Source organism: Sturnus vulgaris, chromosome 6, assembly GCF_052056855.1.
Source record: "Sturnus vulgaris isolate bStuVul1 chromosome 6, bStuVul1.hap1, whole genome shotgun sequence".
Lineage (NCBI taxonomy): Eukaryota > Metazoa > Chordata > Aves > Passeriformes > Sturnidae > Sturnus > Sturnus vulgaris.
In genome coordinates, this window is record NC_142248.1 from 29,820,688 (window position 1) to 29,847,615 (window position 26,928).

Below are 26,928 nucleotides of genomic sequence, written 5' to 3' on the forward strand. Positions count from 1 at the left end.
GCTGACATCAGAAATAATTTAAAATAAAAGATATTGACTTTTATTTTATCATTTTCCTTAATTTACAAAATTTCACTAAGATTCACAATCTAGACAGCAGAGGAAAACTCCAATAGAAGATTCAGGTAATTTACATATATATTTTCAGTGATTCTTTTATAACCTGTGAAGGTAGTTATCAGTGAACTGCTAAAGATAATTTCCCCATAATTTTCTTCCTCCCACATCATGCATTATAATTGCTTTCATCCTCCATACCATGCGTGCTGGTGTCTTTCTGCTCCTCCTCCTTCCTGGATGGAGAGTGAGAGAGAAAAGAATATATTAAATCAAGTGTAGAGGTAGTTTTCATTTTGGTGGTTAAGGTTTTTATTAAAAAAAAAGATAGAAAAGGGAAAAAAAATTAAAGTGTGAACTCAAAGTGCTTGGATTCATTTAGTCTCCTCAATGACAGCTCAAATTCCAATTCCAAGCTAAAATCCAGTCTCACATATACCATCTTTATGGTAAGCATTAGGTTCTTGGGTGGTGGTTAGGAGGGAACAAAGCTGCATTTGGTTTCTGTCCTGCTCCTCTCATATACCTCTTGATAAGAAGATAAAAGAATATGTATAAATCAAATCCTGCTCTTTAATATGATTTCTCCAGCTCCTCCTCTTGCTTCTCTCTGATGTTCCCACACTCAGTTTTCAAGGTTCACATGAAGCCCAGGTTTTGTGCATTGTATTTATTCTGAGTTATAGACGTTCCACATTGGTCATGTTGCCTGATAGCCTTTATACCTGCAATCCAAGGATAGCATTTGCATTATTATAAAGGAAGAACATGTAGGGCATCCAATCTACCTTTTGTCCACGTTCTCCACAGAGCTCTTGCCTCATTGACCTAGTTGCTTATATAATCTATTTGCATAATCTCTACAGTCAAGATGTTGTATGGATAACAAATGTTTACTGTATTTATTTAACAGTCAAGCACATGCCCGGGATTTTTTCCTGCTCCATAATTAACCCCCAGGCTCACAGGAAGCCACTTTTGGAGGCAGTTCTTTCTGTTGGCAGAAGCAGTCTTTGATGGAGAAAATGCAATGACTTTTCTCTAGACCATCTTAAAGAAAGAGTTCCCAATGCGTCCAACATATTCAACATTGTTCATCCAAGACATACAGTCACAAGTAGAAGTTTTAGACAATGCATTGTGTATTTCACAATATTGCAGTATGGCTGGACCTGGTGTGAAACACAGAAATTTATGAAACTAACCACAGCTTCACACAAGACAATGAAGCTACAGGCAAGATACATAAAAAGTAGAGCACTAAAGTTTATTGTGTTTTATTTTATTTCATGTTCTCATATGACTTTCTCTGAAAAGAAAAAACAAAAAAAAACAAAACAACCCTTCCTTCCCCCCTAGATATATGTAGTTGGAGAGGAATGGAGTAAAGGCAGTGCTGATATTAGTCCTGTATACTGTAGTTATCAGACACATTCTGGTGGACCTCCATTGTATTTTTCTATGGAACCATAGCAGATAACACAGCTAATGAGTGTGAAAATCTAAAAATAGATTTTAATATAGAGTTGTATAATTTCTAACATTTTGTCACTTTAGCATAGTAGTCGCACTTTCTTACGTAATTTTCTTACATATTATGCTACTTTCTTTATCCCATTTAGTCTTGCTTTTAATCTAGCAAGGACACTGTTTTGCATCATAGATTGTAGATGCAATAAAACATAGGGCTAAAAGATTGAGAGAGACATTCCTGTAGGGCTGAACCTAGGGGGAAATTACCTAACCAACTGCTCTTCTAATTGGACAGTATTTTTTAGATATGCTAATTTTTAAAACTTATAAGAATTTTAGAAATCATATGCCAGGTGTACCCATAACCATGGGGGCACCTGGAATCATTAGAGATTATTTTTATCTTACTATTTTAACACTGTTGCAAGTGTTTTTTCTTTGTTTGTTTGTTGTTGTTGTGTTGTTTTGGTTTGGGTTTTTGGGATGCTTTTTATTCAGGCAGCAACATCATTATCACAGAGATGGAGGCCATAAATAGAGATCATCATTTGCATTGCAAATTATATAATTTTTGTGTCTAAATTAATGAAGGAAAACGTCAGAATAATGGTATGTATCACAAAGACATGACAGAAGCAGATATGAGTACAAAGATGACAGGAAATTACTACAAGTGTGCAGCAAAATATGGGCAGTTTATCTATGCTAAAATACATCTATGCTAAATTATCACATACAAAATCCACAAAAACTTCATTGCCATTGGCACACATTACAGCCTGTACTCAATACCTCTGCTCCAGAAATGATTCACACTTTATTTAAAAAGAGTGGCATGCTAACATGTCTCTAAAAGGACAGACAAGTCAGCATAATCATGAATCACTTTTAGATTTTATTGCTTAGCCTGTTATAAATCAACAAGCTTGAGAACAATTTCTTTATTCTGTAGAAAGTTGTAATACTTATTCCTGATGGGGACATTGTGCCTGCATAAAATTCTGGTATTTCACAAGTTTGGGCTCCAAATACACAGAAAGGCCTTTTTAAGACACTTCAGGCATTTTAAAGTGTTATTAGTATAATATATACCTCTTTCAGTTTCTTGCAATAAATAAAGCACCTGGTTTCACAGGTGGAGGATAAGGACATGGTTTCTATAATTATTTTTTTAAAACTTCTTTAAAGCACATTTATAAAATAGTTCACTTTTCTTTCCTGTAATATATGTGGCACATTCAGGCACTTGTAGTGTGGGATTGTATTATAAGTGTGTTAATGCTCTACCAGGACAGCCTCCATAATTCTTTCAAGGTTTTGCCATTTATGAGTGCAGTGATCTCAAATTCATACTTGGTTCTTGTTACAGCACAATGTCTTTCCTATTCTTTGTTTATATAATAGAAAACGTTACTGATGATGTAGACAACTGCAAATTGCATCATAGTACAAGCATGAATATATTCATACAGTCAGCTAAAGGGTAAAGCTTTATTTCACTCCTTGATCATGTTCCTAGGCTGAGCAGATTGTATCACTTGTAAGGAAACACACTGAAATATCATAACAGAAATGAGGATAGAGATATTCAGAAAGAACCAATAGTCAGAAAAATGAGTTTTTAAATACTGTTTAATGAAACTGAGACTCTCAAGTTTTTAAAATTATTTTTTACATTAAAAAATAGGTTTAAATGCAGTTTAAATGTTGAATAGAGACTTAAAAGATACGCTGAAACAACATTCATTGTGGCAGGCTTTATTATTATGACTGGGAAGAAATTGTATTTATATTGTATGAGGAATTTTCATAGATGTTTACTGTCACCTCTTTCTGTGCCCTGTACAGAGAATAATTACCAAGCTATTATAGGCACTCTGTACTTTACAGCTATATTCAAGACCTGATCTTCACAAAACTTATGTTTTTTACTACTACAGGTAATTTAGATTGGCAAAGTGCTCAGCAAAAAGAGATGTGATGGGAAATCCTATTCTTGTGCTAAACAATTAACACTTCACCAAATTTTTTTGCAATCATTTTCTATTGTATGGTGCTGGAACCTCCCAACCCAAGCTATTCTATGATTATTTCTGCACCAGAGAGTCAAAGAGTACATTCCAAACCTGGGAAAAAGCAGAAGAGTGAAATAGCTACTGGTGCGGGCCAGTATAGCACATTTTGATTTGTCAGAAAATAATATATTCAAATAAAACATTAAAGTTAGCATTGCCTGATGCTCCCGAGCCTTTGGTTTGCATGAGGAAAGGACAAACAAGTTTCCATGTTCCAAGGCTTTTCCTGAAAACAAAACAGTGCTAGGAAGCCAGTCATACAATTTTCCTGTTTGGTCATTATTTTCATGTGTGATAAGACATTGAGGCATAGAAGCCACAGCATTTGAGCATATGTCAGCTTTCCTGGGTTAAATGGAAAAATGTTCTATAAAGCAACTTGAAATCACACAGAGATGGATTTTTTTTAAGATGACAGTATCCTTATTAGTGAGATACCTGGTGTGCAGAAGGAATTTCATCTCAAAGGGCATTAAATTTTTTACCTGGACTAATGACACTGTCAGGGCTCAGATTGTATCCTAAGACTTGTTAGATCTTTGGCTCAAAAAGAAAATAGAACATCAGCAGGTAAGGGGTGCACTGCTAGAACATTATTATTGGCAGCTGTGTTTTAGGCAGTCCAAGTTTTCCTGGAAATATAGAATAAGTTGTCAGAAGAAAAGGAATCATGATATAACTCACAATGAAAGTAGAAGAATTTAAAATAAACCTTATAACCTGGATCTGAATAATGTAAAATAAACCTTATAACCTGGAGATATTTGTCCAACAATGAGATAAAATGTGTAGTTGGAGGAAGAAGGAAAATTGTTCCATTTAGAGAAAACACTTTCAAAATATAAATATTTATTAATCTATTTTGGCTTTCATTTTTACTCTGGATTCCCAGAGTAAAAATGCATGTGTGACCATTCAGAAAAAAAACAACATTTAGCATAAAAATCTCTTTGGTTCCAGTACGTACTCTGGTTTAGAGCAGGCATGGAGAAGTGCAGGTTGAGTTTTATGGATTTAGATGTTCAGATCCAAGAGATTTTCTTTTGTTTCCATGTACAAAATTTTTTGCTTCAAAAATATTTTGCAAAAATTCCCAGCTGAATTAAAGAAGAAGAAGCTAGATTATCCATATTTTCTGATTAATATTTCAAGTGCTGCCTGCTCCAGACAACTGCTTTGTCACAACGAGTTCCATTTCCCCTCCCGCTCCGGCGTCAGTGCCTCCCTTTGCATTTGTACTTCTTTGGTCCCAGAGTACCTATAAATAATATTTATACCTGGTGCAGCCACAGAGCATGGCTGCATTTTATTATTTTATTTTCACTTTCCATAAGGGCTATCACTTGGAGTTTAGAAGTAAACTTGTCTTGGCTTTGATTTGCTTAACTTTAGAACAAGCACTGTTAATAATGAATTTTGAGATAATGTAACGAGTTATGAAATATCAATAGTTAATGACAAAACAAAACAAAAAGTGACAGAAATTATAATAAAAATGGAAAACATTAGTTATATCTACTTTGATATTTCTTGTGTGCTACTATCCCCTACACCAAAAAACACTTTTCAGATAAATTCAGACGAAGTCAGATAATATTCTACTTTCTTTAATATAGTCAGGATAAAATGTTGCCTTCAGAAGCACTTTGTGCGTGAATAAAACAATATTCATTTTCCTAGAAAAGTAATATGTTTTGTCTCATTCATTCTCTTGAATTTAATCCAAATTCCATAGTAAGACATGAATGGAAAGAGTCTATATATATCTATATATATTTCTATAGATATATATAATTTATAATATTATATTTATATATATATATAATTTATATACCCGTATATATATGAATATTTTTTATTGATATATGAGAATGCTACTTTTGAGAATGTTAAATTGTAAGGAAATTTTCAGAACTAAAATATAAATAAATAAATAGGCAAAAATAAAACCATTTTTTAAAACTTTCATAGTACTTCTTATAATGAGAAAAAAAGAGGTTTAGGATTTGTAAGGAAATGCAACGTCCAGAAAAAAACTTCTTTTTTTATCTTTATTCGCTTTCTTTTTTCAGCATTAAGTGTTTGTGAGCAACTATGTTTTACCTGTTGCACAGTGTTGAGTGTTGTATAAAGGATAAAGCTTTAAATAGCTTAGTTTATAGGAAGTTTCTACAATCTTCCTTCCATATCATTGCTACAGAAATAGACATGATAATGCTATGGAGCATTGTAAGTTCTGTCAGCACACTATTATAAAAGTGAAAGATTTAGGTTTGGATGGCACTTTTCACAAAGTATATAAAAAACTACTAATGCCGGATAGGAGATTGAGAAAAAAAATATTTTATGATACGCTTTATTCTTGTAACACACACATACTTCTGTAATTTCTCTTCTTTCATTAATTTAATAGAATATCTGTTTTACCAATATAATGTTCCAATATCTCTTACTGGGAGGAAAAAAGGAGATGCTTGCAGAATCTTTCAGTTATTGCAGCTGTGATCTTCAAATCAAGGATTCTGCTCAGTCTTTAAGAGTTTTTCTTACTTCCTTACCCTAGGAAACTTAGATTTCACATGTAAAAAATAGGTATTTTCCCATTCCAACTACCTTAATAAGAATCTTTATCTATTCTACTCTCTTCTTCTTCTGGTAGTCCCTTTCAGATGCTAATGAACATTAACATATAAAAAGCTCAATGCTAAATCTATAATCTCTATTAAAACCAAGCATTTATCTCCTGTTATTCTATTCTAAGTTTTTTTAAGCTTTCTTTATACACTTACTGTTCCCCATGTGTATTTGCTTTGGTTTCTAGCAGCCCACTAGTGAAATGAGCTCTTCTGAATTGCTCACCTGGATTTTCCTCCCACCCTGCTTTCCTTAGCCTTTCAACCACTCAATTAGGTTGTCAAATCACGTAGGCACATAGACAGCATATGTTTCGCAATTACTTCTTTTAAAAGAAAATAAAACAAACCTAAATAAAATTAAAGCAAATACCCCTCCACCTTCCCAACCCACCACCCCCCCCCCCACCAAGACACTAAATAGTTTTCTTGCTTTTAAAAATATAAATCTGTTAAGTTGTCTAGTTTTCTTCATACAAATAGTTAACACTGACTTTCAATTAAAAAAATATGCAAGATTTAGATTTTTAGATTATGGAGAGGAAAAAAGGAGTAAGAATATAAATTTTGAGTAAGTATAGAAGCCATTTATTTCTTTTCTCCAAGCATATGAAGTTTACTACATTATCTGCTGTATTACAAATAAATAAGTTTCCTAGAAGGTCAGAGATATAATACACACAATACAGGCACAAAAAAAGGGGGGGGGGGGGGGGGGCGGATAGGGGAGATAAAAAAGGGAATGAAAACACTGAAATGCATATATAATTCAAGTTTGCTGTCCCAGAAGTTGTGATTCTTCATGTTGATATCTTCATATGCATGACTGTGCCATACTTCATATCCTTCCACATCATATGTGAGTATCATCCCCCCTAAACAGGCATTGCCAAAATGTATTCTAATATGACAAAGAAATTCTAACAGTATTTATTTTACATATGTTAAAATAAGATCCTGACCTGGCTTCCAGTTTAATTACAAACAGGAAGCAACTAGGATGAATGGCTATGAAAAGAAAAATGATGGGGTTTAGTGCACTTATTTAACTGTATGAATAAAAGCATAATTGCACACATATAAATGAGGATCTCAGTATAAAGTGCATACTACTGTGAAACTCACATTTTTGTTTCCTATTTTATTGTGTTCTATATGAACTTCAAAATATTTCTGAGGTTATTTTGGTAAGTAATGTTTAGCCATTTGAGTAGAGATGTTTGTATCTGAAAGGTGCACTGGGACCAGCCTTTCATGACTGTTTTATTAAACGTGGATGTAAATTACCGAGTTGTACATGCCACTTTCTTGCTGCTGGATGTCCTGAAACATCGGTAAGACACTATTGCTTTGAAATGTCCAGATAAGTAATCGGGAGGAGCAGTTAGAATTTCCTGCTTTTGAACACATGATTTTTTTCAGCAAAGCAATCTCATTTCGCTTGGACATTCCCCACTTTTCCTGGGGGAAAAAAAGAAAGCAGCTTTGCAGCAGATGTAGTTTACCAGGATAGGCAGCACTGGATATTCTTGCCAGCAGACACATTCTACACGGATGCTGCTGGCACAGCTCTGACACAGATGGCGTTAGCTCAGCAGCACAGCCAGAGCACTGGCTCTGGATCTGGATCACCACTCTGCCCGGATCTACATGGAGGGTTTAGAAGCAACCAAGTGGTTAAAATGAGCTTAGAAATAGCAATCTCTTCTGTCGAGTTTCTTCCAAGCTTATAGCTCGTTCTTCTAATTTTAAATAAACAGACTAGAAGGACAAGGCCAGACCAAATACTGGTTTTCAAACAAATGGAACCTGGACAAAGGAAGAAGAAGCTGACTGAAAAGATTCAACAGCTCTCAGAAACAATTATAAAATCCATTCCAATTTCACTGAAAATATTTTTCAATTTTTTTCAGAAATGAATTTTAAAAAATTAAGATAGAAGGATGAGTTTTACTATGACTATACAGTAAAAATGTACATAAGCATTCAAAAGGTGATGCAATTTTCACTGTGTGGTATTTCTATTTATTCAAAATAAGCTTATTGGGTGTTCTGGTTTGAGTTGCATTGGGCTTTGCACTCACAAAAGCACCCATTGACTTTGGAGTATTACTTTATTTTTAGATGTAAGTATTCTTTTCAGAGTCCAGAGACTTTTCTCCTTGTGTAAATTGGTTAGAACAGCTCTCCTGTGGACGCTTTATTTGCAAAGACAAATATCTTTTTTCAGAATAATTGTTCTGATCATGACAAGGCCTTTATACTGAAATTGTGATGCCAGGAAATTTTTCTCCTTACAGACAAGGTAAAGGTATCATGGCAAGCCTAATGCTTTGTTTCTAAGGAAAGTATTAAATTACATTCTGGAACCTGAGAGAAAACATTTAATTTAATTTAATAGAATTTAAGTACTCTGAGTGTCATATCCACAGTTACCAATGCACTGGTGAAGTAAGAATATTGCCATGTTCGCATCATTCTAAATACATAATTTTATATGCATATTTATAGATATATATATATAATTTTTTATTATATATACAAGTATAATACCATTTAATAAATTCTGCTGCCTTGACCATTTTGCCTTTCCCAAACTCGTTGCTTATTTTTCTTTTATTTGGCAATGAGAATAAAAATAATGAAGAAATTTGGGTCCTTTATATGTCATAATTTGTACCCCATCTTTGGGGTGCAGATCCCAAAGGTTTTTGTAATAAACCCTAATTAAATCCTAAATTCAGGTCAGGAATTTTCAACAGTACAGGAATTCCACTTAAGAAACAGACTAAAAGGTGATTCTCATGATGTTACATCAAACTTGTTTCATATCTAATTTCAAAATCTAATTTTTTGAGGAATCTTTTAATTTAAATTTAATATAATGATCAGGATAGAAATTAACTGAGTTTTAAAGATTTTAAATTCTAAAAAAATATATCCCTAGAAGAAATAGGAGAGCCTTTGGTCTCTAAATAAACCTTAACCATACAGACTTGGTAGCAGTTAACAGTAAAATATAATCTGAAGAGTTTTCTTACAATTTTCTGCTCTTGATTTTACCAATGCCATCATCAGAGCAGGATTTAAGCAATTTGAACAGTTGTCTCTGATAGAAACAATACCTTCCCATCCCTTAACTAACAGTGTGGTAGATCTGTCAGAATTTATTTTAGCTAGAGGGAAAAAAGAAAAATACAATTTGCAAACAATTTCTTCTGTTGTAACCAAATGGCCTGTCTGCAAGGAACTTGGATGACAAAAACCTCTATAATGAAGGCCAAATATTTCTGCTAGAACACACAGGCAGGAATGCAGATTTGAGTGCATTTGTGGTTGTGTCTTTTCAGTGTCTGAGGGCTCAGTCAAAGCAAGCTTGTTAGCTTCAGAGAAAATAATTGAAAACTAATTTTTAACACAGCCATTTAGTGTGTGGGAAAGACATGTAGATGAGGATGAATGGAGAAGGGAGGGAAGTGGTGCTTCGAAGGAAGTGGAGGACTGTGGCTTTGACTTTGGAAGACAGAGAAGGGTATATACAAAAGGGAACACAAGCCATGACAAAGAAAATAGTTCCCTTTATTCAGTGGCTTTCATTAAATCAAACACTAAGTGGCAATTACTGAGATTCAATAGGTACATTCAGACTTTGACAACCTTCCTCCTCCTCCCATCATGGCTTTTATATTTCGTTTGTCTTGAAACACCTGATGGCTTTGTGATGTGAAACAACTATTACTCCAAACTATGTAACACAGTGTGGGACAATCAAGTGATCCGTGAAAGGCTCTTTTATTTCTAGGTAATTTGAGACGTTTTTATTTATGGCTTGTCTGTGATTGTGTGGGAATGTATATGTGAGTGTGTGTGGAATTATATTCAAAGGTTAACCTCTTATATTTTCAGCTCTGTCATGCAATATATGTGCTGTTTTGGGTTTTTTTAGCATTAAACCAGTTTTCAGTTTTGTTTTATTTTTCATCCCAAACATCTACATATGAAATACAAGGCTTTAAATATTTGATGTATTAAACAAAATTTCATGGAAACAAAACAGGAAAGATAATTTTATATTTTCTGATGGATACAACAAGAACATTAGTAAGATAAATATAAATTATCAAATCTAGCCAGGTCACTCTTTTTAACATACATGCCTAGGTGTGATACAATGCATTGTGGCTAAAAAAGATATTTAAGGATATTTAAGGAACACAGAAATAAAAAAACCCATAATTTTTAATGTGGAACCCAAGTACCCATTAAAGGTCATCATGCCATGAATCCGATTTAAATAAGCTACATCTCAAATATAATTTTTATTTTAAACACTCTTCTGATTGAATGCTCATTCCAAATTCTCACAAAGAAATATATTTTGTAAGTTCTTTTCATTTTTTTTTAAAACTTAGTTCTGTATACTGTTAGGGAAGCTTGAGTATGGACACAGTAGTAAGTCGTGTTTGATATACCATGTGTTAGATAACAAAATGCCATATGTCCAAAGTGGTATCAGCTCTTGATGAAGAGAACTATTCATCTGTATGTGACAGCTTCAGATAACATTCAAGGTATGTTGAAATACACAATTTTTTGCAAACACATTGTAGATGTGAGTGTTAATGAGACAGACTTACAGTACATCTGTCCCTGAAGAATATTGATTTCCTGATGCTGAGAAATCTTTGCAAGTTATACTAACCCCTTATAATATATTATTTCTACTTTCTGCAAAATGCTGGGTTTTATCTACGAAGCATTCATCAAGATAAAAATCTAACCTTTCTTAGTTTTTGATACTTATTCGAATAAAACTGCACAGCTTCCAGATATGTCTATCTCAAAACTTACAACCATGTTTGCTTTATCTTCTTTTTCTCAAACCATAGGATTTAAATAGTAGGTAAAAACTAATTTTAAAATGTTTACTGCTAAAATTAAGGCATCCATTAAAAGGCAAAATATGTTTAATGTTATATTTTAAAAATAATATAATCAGATTTTTTAAATTATTTTTCCTCCAGACTCAAAGAAGACAGCATTTTTTAAATGGACTTCTGTTAATAATTCTGTTTAAAATTAGCTTCAACTTTAGGGCTTTTGACTATTACAGGGCTATAATGGCTGAAGGCAAACAATAGGAAAATACTTGCTAAGAGGGGCACATCTGTATCCCCATTAGAATACACATTGGTACCCAGATTTATGTATTTTCCTATTGCTTGAACTTTAGCTAAGGTTCATAAGGATCATAAGCACCATTTTCATATGAGAAAAACCTTAATATTTAGAAAGTTTTCCAACAGAGAATATATGCAGTGCAACATCTTGTGCTTGTGGGTTTTTTTTCAACTTTAAAACTGACAAGGTTTCAATAAACAGGTTTCAGTCTTTAAATATCTTCTAAAGCAAACTATCTCTTGATTTTTCTTAAATAAAATCTCTCACTTGAAGAGTATGTGTTTCTGTTTATGCAAAACTTAAGCCTGACTGTGGAACATTATTGACATTTCTATACTACATTTCAGGCTTTTGTTTTTGATTTTTTGAGGCAACAGCCAAAGCCCAACTATTCCTCGCCATGCAGCCTGAGATGTGTAAGACACTGCCATCTCTCTCACTCTTTCCCTTCGAGGCTGGCAGGTATGGCAATGCTCTGCTCTGAATTTTCAGTGATTCACTGGGCAGAATCACTGTGGTGCTTAACCTTTATCTGGAGCAGGCAGTGCTGGAAAGGGAGGGGCTAATGAAGAGATGGAAAGCATAGTTTACAAGAGGAAAAGTTGTGTAGAATGCTAAACACGTGTTAGTTTACATCTGTTACCAGTTATGATTTCATCACTGCAACCCATATTTTCATTCTTGAAGCTGTTTTGCTTCAATAAATGAATCTTTAATTAGCAATATATTTGAATTAGGAAAAAAAAAGTTGTTGAATCTAAGCAAGATATTTGAAGTGTTCTTTTTCTTGTTTTGTCTGTTTGTTAGTTTTGGTTGTTTTGTTTTTGGTTGGGAGTTTTTGCTTTCATGCAACAGATTGGCAGATGTGTAAGTATGGGAACAAACCATGTTTCCCTTACATATAACTTTTTTTTGTTCCTCTAACAAAAATAACTCCTTGTACTGATTGTGAAATTAATATTTTGTTTGACTGCTACTATAGCTGCTTGTGAAATGAGATTTGGTGATGTCTACCCTTAACAACTATGCTAAACCCCTGAAAATTCAACATTATGAAACAGTCAAAACTACTGCTATTATTATAGGATACTTTTGCTGCAAAATTACTGACTGCCAGTGCTATTACTGAGTACTGCAATCACTTTTACCCCCTATTTCTGTTACTGACTACTATTGTCATGATTGTTTCCATACTAAGTCTGTTGCTGCTGCTACGACTACTACTACTAATATTAAAAATTGGTCCCTGGTTTCAAATTGCTTCCGTTTCAGAGTCAGTGGCATTGCCAATAGGGGATCTTTTTTCTTTTGTAAGTTCACAGTCAGCTAAAACACTTTCTGATACTGTTTATTCCTTGACTAGAGAGACCAAGCCTAGCTGACTAGTTTAGACCATATTCCTTTATACAACTCAAGTTAAGGAATGAATCCCATGTTAATTAAGAGATCTCCATGGAATAAAGAAAATATGAAGTTATGAATTTGCTGATCACTTCTTTGCAGCAGGATACTCTAGTCATAGAAGGTTCTGATTTATTTTTTCTCTACTTTCAAACTGTAACTCTCCTAAGCTCATGAAAAGAACAAAGAACTTAGAAAAGAGAGAAAGACCTCTTAAACTTAATTTACAATAACACTTGCCTCTTGTCACATTCTTCTATTTTCTGAGGGTTGAATCAGAGTCTTAGTAATACTCAAAGCACAGATTTACTATTGACAGAAATTACTGCCAAGAGCAAATGACATATAAATTAACATCTCAGTATTTTTAATATCAAAGAAAACCACTTTCTCCTTTCTCTTGGCTCAGAAAATAATTTACTATTGGCCTAGAATATCCTTTGTGCTAGTTTTATGCTGCTAATAATTCACATATTAGCTATGCAAATCTCATTCTTACCAGCTAGTCTATATCTTCTCTTTCCTCCATCTCTCCACAAACTCTTCTGTGTTCTGCAGACAAGTAAGCAGAATTGTTTTCTTCCTCCTGAATATCCATTGTACTATACAAATATCTTCTTATTCTGCCAAACTTCTTCCAGCTATAGGTTATGATTTGGTTGTATAATTTCTAGAGGGATTCTATCTATTTCTAGAGGGATTAAATATTGACTATGTTGAATAGGGAGAACAAGCATCTAGCTATTGAATATACCTCTAAGATTTAATAATTATGTAAAAATAAAACAAACCCAAACAAAATAAAACCAAAAAACCCTTCACAATTTTTCTCTTTATTTTATGCTACCTGATCTGGACCAAATGATTATTTTAAAAAGTGATAAAAAACTTCTTTCTCTTTTATGATATGAAATCGAACTTCTTCTTGATTAATTCTTTTTTTTTTCCTTAAATACAGATCAAACAAGTCATGTTCCTCTAAGAAAAATATTTAAAACTTATGAAAAGCACCTTAGCAGAAGTTCCCATACCTGCTGCATGTGGTAGAAATATAAAACTAAAGAAAAAACAGGTAAAGTGTTTTAGAGATTTGATAAATATAAAATAAATTTGCACAATAATTTTTTGTCTTCTGAAACACATTATGTAGTAAATATTTCAACAGGAATCTTATTATAGAGAATAACTAAAACTTTTCTGTGGAGAAGAACAGATAGTCAGTATCTTTCTTGTATCTATCAGTATGTTAAAAGCAGTGTAGAAGGCCATAGTTGGTTAACACAGTTTTATAATCTAAATCTGAACTTATGTGTTTCTAACTAAGTTATAGGAGGTTCATTCAAAACGTGTATAATCCTACTCTAGCACAAAGAACAAAAGTGAAATGCAAAATTATCAAATCATCAAGAATATATCAAGATGTCTGGAACAAGGACAATCACACAGGTTATTATGAATAATAAATGATTAATTTTATTTCTAAATGAGCTTTTTCCCTCCACTGTTTAGAAACGAGAGAGAAAACCAAGAAAATCAAACCATCAATCCTCTATATCAAATCAATTAACAAAGCAGTTAACTTTAACCTTCAGAAGGCCTTTGATGTTGGTTTCATCACTCTGTCGAGAAGACTCCACCTTTTTCTACATATTTGTAAATTCTTTGTAAAGTACCATAGGCACCTAATTCAGACCAGAGTTTCTCTTGTAATGAGCACACATAAAAATAAATCATAAGAATCAACAGATGAGCTTGAAAAAAACCCACCAACTTGCTAAGATGTTAGAAAAATTAAAATTCTTATAACTCTTACAAGAAAATAACATTATGCCAGATTTTATCTGTGTTAGGGGGGAAGAATATTAATGCTTACTAAATAAACACATCAGAAAATAAAAACATTTTCAAAGTTGAAACTGGTTTTTAGAGAAAAAAATGTTTTGAGCACAAATAAAAATACTTGACATTGTTGTTTTAACCTAAGGCAGCTGAAAAAGTATCAGAAAAATATCATATTTACTATTGAAACACTAAGATTTATGATTTTGTGTGATTTGTTTTAAATAAAGTATGTTTTAAATTGCAGAAGAGCAGATATTTCTCCTGAACAATCCATCAGTGTCTCTTGACATCAGTACTTGGGAGATAAACTTCAGGAGGATTCTAAAACTGAAAAAAGTAGAAAATGGTATTCCATCACACATGTCTTGCAGAGATTGGTTAGCCTTTACTTGTTTATTGTTTTCCCTTTGTGCAATATGTATACGTTTTGCATGTATGAGTTATTTTAATTTTAAATTTTGTTAATCTGAACCAAATTACATTGTCACCTGTCATGCTGATATATTCAAAACCAAGAAAACTGGTTCATAAGAGAGAAAATTATGAGCTGAAATATCTACAACATTCATCCTCAGAGCCTCTGCTAAAGCAAGTACTAGTGAGAACCTTTTTGATTAGCTCTAGTAAGGTAAACATAAAAAATACAATGAAAATATTTCCAGAGCAAATTTGAAGTATTTAATATTTGATTCAAGCTAGTAAAAGTCCAAAAGAATGGAAGGTCTTATTCATCGTACACTTATAAAGGAATCAAATATTGTTCCACTGAGCCTCAGGAGGTGAAATTTCAAGAATAAGAAATCCACAAACACAGTTTCAAAAAAACATTTCTCCTCTCCTTATCTGTGTTCAGAGTCCAAAGAGCATATCTGCAACTATAATTCCCATTTTTCTAGACCTGTGTGTCCATTTGTGTTTCCTTCTACTATGGTTAAAATGAAATATTAGCTTGAATTATGGCTAGGAAAGTATAGTGAAATATTCTAGCAGCTATATGTTTCCAAGAAAGGTGCAAAAATTACTCCTATGGAAGTTATGGAACAAGAAAACAAGACAGATGCCATGATCTCCATGAACTGTCAGCAGATTTCATAAAATCCACAAATTTGATCTCTTTGGAATCTGATGTTGATCCTTGGTGAATGAGTACTCAGTATCTTCATCAAACACATTTCTTGACCCATACAGTAGAACAGAAGTGAGATTTCTACCTTTTAAATCCTTGCAAACGACTTTTTTTATTTTAAATAATGCCAATTAATACTGTCTTTTAAACTGGATCTGTAGAGATACTTAAAATAAGAGTGATGCAAGAGTTTTCATCAAATTTCATGGGGTCCTATGATGCCAGATTCAATTTCCTCTGGATGCTTCTATCCCCAGTGGTGGACCTAGATATATTGCAATATTTCATTTTCTTTGGTATTCCCTTCGTTCCTCCTTCTCAATGTTTTCATGGTAATGACAAACAGCATCACCATGGAGCATCCCATCAGATTCCTTGTCTCCTTCCATGAGTGGGGAATCAGTGGCTCAGGGCATGCCACAAAATGCATTTTAATAAGGTTGCTTGGCTCTATTTCTGAGATTCCCAGCGTTGGGCAACTTCCTTAGTAGCACTTTCTGTCAAACCATCTTTCTCATAATCTTGAAGGATAGGAATTTTTATAGAGTTGTCCCATATATGTGCCAAGCGTTTGTAATAGTAAAGTAGCTCAGGGGATCTTGAAGCTGATAAACCCCCATGGATTCATTATTCTTCTACTTAAATTTTGAAAAGTTTTAATACCCACACGACACAAATAACAACTAAGGTAAACAATTTCCAAGGACAAATGAGAAATAATATAAGGTATTTGAGGTATTTGATTTTGAGAATTTGTAGCCCTTCTGTTACAAATTCAAGAACCACCACAATTTGGCCTAGAGTTTTATTATTGAATCTCCTGCCCAGAGCTTAGATTTATCAAGAGAATTACTGAGGCTTTTGTAATCTTTGAATGGAAGCCAGGTCCAGACTGGAATGAATTTGGGTATGATTTGTGGTTCCCTATCAAAATCTGATCAGACTCAACTGTTCTGTCTAGAGTTTTCTTTTCCATTTTTGTATTTGACTGATCTTGAAACTTAGAAGTGGGAACTAGACAGAGAGATGAACATACCCTTGTGAAACATTTTGAAGACAACTACCACAACCACACAGACTTCTGTTTTCACCTTGAATCAAAAAATGGTGCAATCTTCTTTTAAAAAAACACTACCCAAATTTATCAATAACAATTGGGTACCTTTGATAATTTATTTTGGTTTATTGCAATATTTATTTATTTGTGATTTTTTTCCTTCTCTCATTCCAACTTTGCTGTGCTTAATTGTGCTAAAAATATTTAACTCTATAGACTAAGATACGCTTAACTTACTGCTCTGAAGTGATCAATTTGGATTGTATGAGAATCAAACACACATGCCATGTCCACAGAGAGAAAACAGTACAAAGGCTTCTTGTGGACTAAATCTCACATGAGTTTTCAGTAAGGGACCTGGTCTCAGTACTGTGAATTAGTCACTTTTTTTTTTTTTTCTTATGTTTCTATGTTTTACCCACAGAAAATAACCCCTACACCATTGTTTGAGGCATTTTGGTTCTTCACATATGCTGAATTCAAAGCTCCCAGCCCTCTGTAGCTTCCCATGCTCACACAGAGTCCTTGATCTCACCCTTTTTGGACAGGATATTTGGAGCCAGTGCAGCAGCTGCTTAATCCAAGTTTTAAATGAAGCTCACTGCAAACATTTGCAGCAGTGAACTAGTCAGGTTTGATCAATGAGTGCCTTTTCCTCCATAAGTTTAAGTATTCTAGACAAGTGCTATGAATACTTCTGGCTCTGGGTATGGTTTCACTTAGGAATTTGGAAGGGGTGGGGTAGACTCACATGGGTAGAGTGGGGCATGATGAAAGTTTTCCGTGGAGGAAAGAATTAAAGGTTCAGTAACAGAAAGATAGGGAGCTGAAAAATTTATGTCAGAATTATTTCTTAAGGAGATATCTTTGGGGAATGTACTTAATTTATTATTTCAGAATATTCTACATCTTCTGAAAGGAATACAAACATACCCAAAGACAGTTCTGAGATTTTATGCCTAAGAAACTTCCTACTTGCCTCCAAGGCATTTAGTCATCTTGTTTACTTTGCAATGTCTGGGACACAGTAACAAACACTTTTCTTGATTAGGTCTCGGTGAAGGTTTCAGAGGCCATAATTGGTTCACAGCTGTCAAGGCTTTTCTTACCATTGCAGGGAGCAGCTGATTATTCTCTTCAGTCTGAATAGTGCATCACTTTACACGTGCATATAAGGCTCTGGAGTTTTTTTTCTGTTTTTTTTTTTTTTCATTGGGTTTCTTTTCTTTTGAGATTATTTCTCTTTTTAACTAGCCACAGAGTCATGCATAATATAAAATTCTGGACAAGCTAATTCAAACTTGAAGTTTTAAGAAAAAGAATATAAAAAATATTATTCTGTAGTTAGTACTTGTAATTAAAAGTCCAAAATAACTTGCAGGAAATTTAATTATTTTACACTCTGTGGAAGAATTAAAATCATAACATGAGCAGGAAAAAAGTCCACCCTCACCCACCCCAAAAAATTCAACCAACTAATCAACCAAATAAAAAAAGCCCCAAAACTCCAAACAATGCCCTCCATTCCCTCTGAATAGCAGGAAATAGTAAATATCTGAAGTCTAGATTTTTTGGTATAGAGATATACACAAGTGACAGGACACTATTTTTAAGTTCCCGTTCACATACTAATTTTAGACATTGAACCAGGTTAGAAACCTTTTTCTCTGGTCATCTTAGATGACCATGTATTTACCCTTCATTTTGCCTTCCCCATTAGTTTGTCACTGCCAGCAGAGATTTGCACACCCTCTCATGTAGTTGATGGAAATCTTCCAAAACTTTTCTATTAGGGGTTAAGATGCCCCAAAAGAACCCCAGGTGAACAAAACAGTACACTTTATGCATCACAGGTATCTACAAATTTCATCCTAGAAATGTCTGTTTTCATTGACATAATCCCTTTCCCAGTCCTAGATCTCATTTGCCGTCTATATGGAGACCATTGAACTAAAAGACAAACTCACAGATTACACCACAGTTCTGTGGGGCTCTCCTGGAGTGACTACTAAGAAAAGCTTAAGTGGGGAGGTGAAGTATGCAGTAGTTAAAAAGAGCCCTACACATTTCATTGATACTAAGTAATGGTAAGCACTTTGATTCAGCCTAGTTTTAATTTAGCTCGAAGTTATAGATCAGTAATTGTTTTAACTGAGAAGGCTCAGATATTATTTCTTTTATAATGTCCTCTAAATATTCAAAATATGAACAGATTATTTCTAGTTCACAATTAGATTTTTAAAACTAATTTTGTAAATCAGTTTCTTCATGCTATGTTGCTTTTCTTTTCTCCTTCAAATCCAGTAATGTGATTTAATGGGGACTTATTCCCATAATGTGGCAGTACAGAAGGTCTACTGGTATAAATATAGAAGACATACTGTGATGTCTGAGTTGACAATAGTATCTTGTTTCCTTTTTTTCTGTGTGTAGTGATGTTTCTGGCTAAACCATGAGAAAGGCTCAAAGAGCATTTAAACTACATCTAAAACTTAAAATATGTCATGTAGATCTGGCATTCTTGTTTCTGTGTTTATTAAGAAAATTGGGATATGCAGCTTTTATTCAGCTGTTTTATATGCTTGATACTTTTTACAGGGTCAATAGCTCTATATTCACCAAGATGTTTATCCATTTCACTTGAGCATTAAAAATTCATATACTGAATGTGTATATGTAAAATATTTGAGTAATAAGATGTTTTGGAAAATTGACTTATAAATTTTAAATTGAAACACTGCATTTGCTTGGAACATTACTTTTCCCTCCTTCTTAAGGGATATCCAGGGTGTTAAATAGTCTTGCCTTGGGTTTATTTTATATCTGGCCTAGATTTATTACTCTTTAAAATAAAGAAATGCATCTTAGTCCAAATGCACATAAAACTTGCGTAGATTGCGGAATTTTTTTAAATGACTGATAGTGCACATTTGGAACACAATGTGTCTTTTTACATACTGAAGAACAGAAACTTAAGACTGGGTAAAGAGTATCTATACTGTAAGAAGTATCTGCTTCCTGTATATTATCTTTATATGCTCAGATAGTGATGGAAAAGTATTGTTTTAAAAAACATTTTTCTCCATGACTGTGGTGGCTTCTTTTGCATTCAAAGGCAGATGTATCTGTTATTAAAATTCACAACACTGAATGCTTTTCTATCTGTTTTTATTACGTGTACTGATTACTGTATACTCCTAGTGATCTTTTTTCCAAGGCTTCATAACAAGAAGATTCCTAACAGCATTACTGCTTTTTAATGTTTTCTATTGCAGTCACAAGAGGGACTACACTAAAACAAGAAGGACTAAATTCAGAGGGATTGAACTTTTTGGAGACAACTGAGATTATGTGCCTACAGGTCTGTGCCTATACATGAGGGAAGCCTAAAATATTTTTTCTGTTGACATACTGTAAGTCATTTTTAGGATAAGCTGAATGACCACCAAAGCTTTTTTGACTTCATTCATTAGGTCTTATTTAACTAACATGAGCAGAGATGATTATGTGACTTAACCTGAAGCTAAGTCAGGTACTAGTGAGAAACAGACTTTCTAATTTACTTAATTTCCAGACAAAATAAGTTCTTCATACATGTTGGAATAGATTTTGGGAGCACTGCAATTAGGAAAGAAAAACCGTGTTTTTTTAATCAATGGAAATAACTTGCATGTTTGCTTTTTTAGGTAACATGATATTTTCCTACGCACATAATAATATTGATGGAGCACTGGAATAATTGCCTGGATTCACTGATCAAGCTTCTTTCAATCATTTAGTTAAGTTCTGTAGTCATCACTTAATTGAATAATTGAAAATCCCTTGTGCTATTCATAGTAATGGTTAATAATGAATAATTTTTAAATGCTTTGGGTTTACAATACCTAGAAGCTGACTTTGTGGCTTTTATCAATAAAAAGTCACAATAAACATTTAAATCATACTTTTAATCACCTAAAAAACTACAAATTGTCATTTTCCTGAAGTCACAATGAAAATGTTTGGCCAAAACAACAGGTCAAATTAGAGATCCATAGTGGCTTTTGCCTTCACAATTTTATGGAATTTGTGTTAATCCTAAAAAGTGTTACATGACTCTTTGAGAAAAGAGTGAAGACATATGAATAAAATGAGATTACTGCTCAGGATAAACTGACATCTCTGCAAAAGTTGTTCACCTGCTTACAAATACAAAGTTCATAGGATGTGTAACTAAGATATATTAGATGGCATGAGACACAGAAAGAGTCCTGAATAATGGAAGAAATGTAAACTTGGTTATTCAAAGTTGAGAGAGTTGCTGGTGAGAAGTCAACAATATCTGAAAGGAGTGGAAGAAATTGTAGGAATTCAATGAAGGATTTTTTTATCTAAGTGTTAAGAAGAATAGGTTCTCTGAAGCTGCTGAGGATAAGTGCCCACGTGTATTTGTATACATGTTTATGATTTTTTTTGAGAATATTGGCTGTGAATGTCATGAAGGGTCTTGACCTGGAAACCCCTGAAGTCAGTCTGTAGTTTTTGGGGTTTTTAATAATCGGAGTATAATCACTGCCCTTCCTCTATACTATCTAATCTCACTCTCAAAACAAGATTCAGAAGAAATTTTAAGTGACACTTGTCATGGATGACTCCATTTACTATCCTAATGCACCAGTAAAGCAGCAGGACAGATATTATGATGATAAAGCAATATGTAGACTTCTGTTTTTCTTAGGGTTTATTTGGAAACTCTTAAAGACAATAAATTGTATCAGCATTTTACAATCCATTCCACAAATAGTAGAGGAAGAAGACCACTGCTATCTGTTAAAAGCTATTCCAAAAAAAGGGAATTTGTATCCTAAAGTCTCCAAGAGGCATGAAATCTGTTGGAATTTGTATTTTAAATTTGCAGTTTGAGGAGAACTCTTAGAAACTTAATTGTATAGAACAGCAAATCCCTCTGCTCCAAGCTCATCACATTGTTTCAATGCTTATCCTACAGTCCCATGGTAGATGGTTTAAGAGAATTCTGTTATCTTTCATATCACTCAAGTACTATTAAAATTATCAATCTTGTGTGAAGTGATGGGTAGCAAAACTTGTCCTCCAAAGTCTAACTGACAGAGAGATTAAATGGTGTCCACAGAGTCTGTTAGTCATGGAAAAGTTACTTTGGTGTTTGATTTTGTGAGAATCAAAGGATGTGGTGTTGCTCTGTTGTCTTTTGTTCTATGTGTGTCTTATTGCTTGTGTAGTTATTTGCTCTTCATACAACAGAAATTACTTTGGTCTGCTGAAAGGAAACAATAGGACATCTTCAGAGAAAGGACAGAATTAGGCAGTTGTGTGTAACAAATTTCTCTGAATGGGAATAACATCAATCAATGGATACTGTTAGGCTTTCTTGGAATATGCATTGTATTCTATTAAATCATTACTTTTCATGAGAGAAACTATTGCTGTTATCCAAAATGTACAGGTTTTCTTTAGGTAATACAATACAGTGTTTAAAAGTTTATTATAAAAAAAGAATGTATGTTATAATAAAAGTGATTTATACTCAATAGCCCATTTAGAGCATAGAAAAGTGTAAAAATGTCAAGATGTGTGTTTGTCAAACATAAAAGGCAGCTTTTCTTCTGGTGAAATATATGACTGTTATTGAAATAATTTTTTTTTCTCTTGTATAAACATAATCAGTCTCAACTGAAATGACTTACAGTTCAATTATATTTTGCATGTAATCAGTTCCAAACTCTTTGTAGGTACACAGAGATGTGGAAATCAGCAATGGATCACAAAAGAAAACAGAAGGTGCCTTTATTTAAAAGACACCTGAATAAAAGATGGGAATAATACAATGTTGGGAACAATGTTGGTGCCAGGCAGACAAGACCGAAATAGAAACTGATCAGTGATGTCCATAAAACAAAAGCCCTCAAAGATGTCAATGAACCATCAAGTCTACAGCTGTCTCAATTTTTTTATTTTAAACTAGTGCTTAGCAGCACTAGCAGCAAGAGTGCTGAAGAAGAAGAAGAAGCAAGAAATATAGAGTAAAAAGATAAAAAATATGGGCATAAGAAATTTCCAGTGTTCTGTCTTTGGGTCTGGAATATTTCTGTGCTAGAGGAAGAGAAACCATTGCTGAGTCTCTTCAAGACACATTTTAAGATAGATAATTTAATATAAAAATTTACTCTATCACTTTTATCCACCACGAAAGTTTAGAAAATGAAGACTTATTGAAAATTAAGAAGAAAAGGTTCACTATTTCTGATATATCTGGTTGCTAAACAGGTGCATTTAAACAGTAAACTGAAATGTATTCAGTCAGAGAATATATGGAAAGGGGGTCTCCTGCATCCTGTAAGTACTGTAGATATATCTAGCATGTCTAGATGTAATAGGAACGGAATGAGATGAACTGGTGGAAAACAAGGAGATAAAAATTGTGTAGTATACTACTCTATTACTTTCCAGTATAGAAGAGAATGGAGTGAAAATCATCATAATAATAAAGCATAAAGGTAAGCAAACATCCCCAAAACTCCAGGTAAGGTCTGAACTTGCTATATGTATTTGGATCGATACCTGAGTCTGTGATGAAATGGGAAATATTAATGAACAGATCTGATTAACAGCCTTATTCTCATCCCTACTGAAATAATAGCCTGAGATTCTGCCTCAGAAGAGTATATTCTGGTCACTTATACAAATAGAAATGGAATTTAAAAAGGTATTGAAAAATAAATAAAATGTGATTTAGACATAATTTGACAGAAGTGGAGCACATAAAAGCTCAATCAGCTACTGTTTTAGAAAACAAGATTGTTGATCTTTCCACACATAATAGGAACTCCCTCGATTATTCTCTGGTTTGAACAGTAATTGCAAACTGTGCAATATGCATTCATAAGCAACAAGATGCTATTGCCAGCATTACTGACTACATCTATTTGATCCAAATTTTGAAAATTTAATGATAAACAAAATTTCACTATAGTTGATGCATTTTTTAGATCAATATGGTCATGTGTGGGGCCTTTTTTGCTTATAAAATCTTTGATGCTCAACTGAACTTTTCCCACTATGCTGATTGTCCTGCAGAAAAGTACAGAATATAATTAAATTGATTGAACTTTTTCTGATTTAATATCTCCAAAAAGTTTATCATCTGGCTTAATACACACCTTTACTCCAGAATACTCACTGACAAAACTTTTTTACTTCAACTATCGGATTTCTGAAGCAAATGTCTGAATATTTGTTTTTGCAGTAGCTGGACGTTCCTTGGACAGAGGTTAAACTAGACAATTAAACACAGATATTCTGATATCATTTTCTATTGTGAAATTACAGACAATTTGTCAGTGAGTTTTTTTCATTTGGTTAGTTGGTTTTTGTTTTCTTTTTTTTAATCATGAGGCTGAACAGTGCAGAAGATCAGACATGAGACCTGGATCATGTCATATATGTCAATGCTGGTCTAGAATAGCTGTGAAATAACTGTCCCGGCAGGACAAAATTAATTAGGAGCATGAAATCAGCTCCTCTAGAAGCAGTAATTATGTCTTTCTGTTATTTATCTGCAGTTGAAATTAAATATTTTTGTTCTATTTTCCACATTATTTTGTTGGTTTTTTGGTTCATTGAAATTAAATATTTTTGTTCTATTTTCCACATTATTTTTTTGTTTTTTTGGTTCACATTTGTCTTTCTATTGTGCCTGAACGCTTTATTTTCATATTTTTCATGTTTTAGAATCCTATTCTCATCAACATAAACTTTATAAATGTTTTATCTTCCAAATAAGTGTATTTCCTTTTTGGCAGATAAAGACGGAAAAAAAATGAAGCCTGTTATAAAATACTCCGGCTCTGATTTGGTCTTTAGAGATAATGCATCAGTCTAGCCAGAGTAAAAGGCTCTTGCAAAAGGTGTAGACTCTTCCTACAGAGCTGCTGCTCCCATGTGGTAAACTCCAATCTTTTATTTGTCTCTGAACTCTGATTTCACAGAAGCCTCGTGTGCCAAAACAAGTAAAATAAATACTGGAATAAGTTCGAATTATTGTTAAAGGATTAGACAAGGATGTAAACAAGCACGTGATATGTTCATGAATTAATTGTTCTGGTGTAAGGAAGTATGTTATCCTATTATTATATCCTTTGCTGCAGTTCTGGGAGCAAAATGTTTATTGAGAGCTGTCATCTGTAGCAATTTTCAAACACACTACACAGAAAACAAAGGAAATGTCATAGCTCTGTGGACAGTACTGGTAAGAGAGGCTTTCAAGTTAGGAATGAACAAGACTAGAGGATGAGCACTGACATCAGAGCCGAGTTTTCCCCATAAGAATTAACGACTTTCCTCTTAATATCCCGAGCTAAACAAGAAAGGACTGCATAATGTATGCATATTTAGAAATCTGCACGCCCTCATCACTGTGCAGCACAAAAGCAAGGAAAGCAATGGGAAATCTGCCCCTGTAAGGCAGAGCTGTCAGAGGAAGTGGTGCAGAGCTGCACTCAACATTTTAACAAAGCATTCTGCAGGAACCTGCAGCTGGTGCACTGTGATTTCAAGACAATGTGCCAAGGCAGGGAGATGGAAAGGTACTAACCAGTTACACTGTGCACTCTGGGGATTCCTGACAGCCCAGCACACGCATACTGAAAAAGCTTTGAAGAATTAGCACTCTTTGAACTCTCACTCCATAGGGGAAAGTAACTCACAGGAAGGCATGATGAATTATAAAGTGAAAGTACAAGACAACAGAGGGATGAGTATAAAGCCAACAGGCTTTTATGATTCGAACATGGAAAGTGATTATTCAATGTTCAGATCTGGGAACAGATCCTTTCCCTTCCCAGCAGTACACTGTTATGATGAGAGCTCTCTACCTGCCTCGACTGTATCATAGAAACCAACACTGAAGGCAACACACCCCAGAGACATGAATGCTGGCTACTTAGTAGGGAGCAATTAAAACCCTTAATTTGAAGAGGAGTATAGAGGTTACCACCATGTTGTAGCTACTACTTTCAAGAATTAATAGAACAAAATGTTTCCTCTACAACCTCCATGGTACAGTGGGTTTAGACTGGATCTGAGAAAAGATCCAGGAACTAATATTTAACTTCTCAACACTAATTTCACATAGCTATGGAATTACGGAATTATGTATTTATAAATACTATTTTATATTTGATATATATGAATATATACAGACTTATACCTCTCTATATATTTTTTTAATGCAGATATACTGTTTATGTAAATCTTGATATAAAGATATAACATTTAAAGTACTTAGCCTGTGTCTCTGGGAAATATGTTAAAATATGTTAATCATACAGTAAAGATAGTGGTGAATTACAAGGTACAGAGACTTGAAATTGGCCTCAAATCTACAAATCTACCTTCCATTGACCTAGTAACTTTAGGAAAATGTAAGAAATTGCATAAATTCATCTTATATATGGAATTTATTGTGCAATTACTTAATTGTTTTAAAGTGATCTATGGCTGTACTAGTAGATTTAGTGCACCATTCCTTGCCCTTGAGACCAGCCAGGAGCAATGTTCCACATCTCTGTTATCAAACTTTCCTTGTCATCAATATATTTTGTCTGAATGTAGTTTACCTACTGGCACTGCTCTCTCCCTTGTAGTAAATCCTGATTTGTACCTGGACATTGTTTGGGAGTGTTATATGCAAAACAGGCTTTCAGCTATTCATCTAATATCCAGTGATTGGGTGTCTGGAGGCATTCCCTGCTGCTGCTTAGTTTAGCAACATAAACCTATTCTGACAATCTCAAGGGCTTTCCTACAATTTCCTTATCCTCTATCCTGCCTCCTCACTGCTGGTACAGGAGCTCATGCACCTTATTTCTGGGCTACTTTACACCCTATGGTTATACTCTGAGAACCCTCAAATAAGTACAAATAGTTTCTTACAGAAGCAATAATACAGCTGCTGCAGCAGCTCACTGTATGGAGTAGCTGGTCCTTTTTTGTAGGACTTGAACTTGTACCACAATAGAGATCTATAACCTGACTCCATGGATTTTTGGGTATGGAGGCTTCTCT

The 26,928-nt window shown here is 33.8% G+C and overlaps 1 long non-coding RNA gene across 1 annotated transcript; it reads right to left on the bottom strand.

Annotated features, from left to right (window-relative positions):
* Positions 1–375: 375 nt before the first annotated feature.
* On the bottom strand, positions 376–13,433 carry LOC148223389 (uncharacterized). The gene is made up of 3 exons (XR_015804656.1): positions 13,320–13,433; positions 6,465–6,564; positions 376–4,237 (listed from the first exon to the last, which is right to left on the bottom strand). It is a non-coding gene; the product is annotated as an uncharacterized LOC148223389 (long non-coding RNA).
* Positions 13,434–26,928: the final 13,495 nt, after the last annotated feature.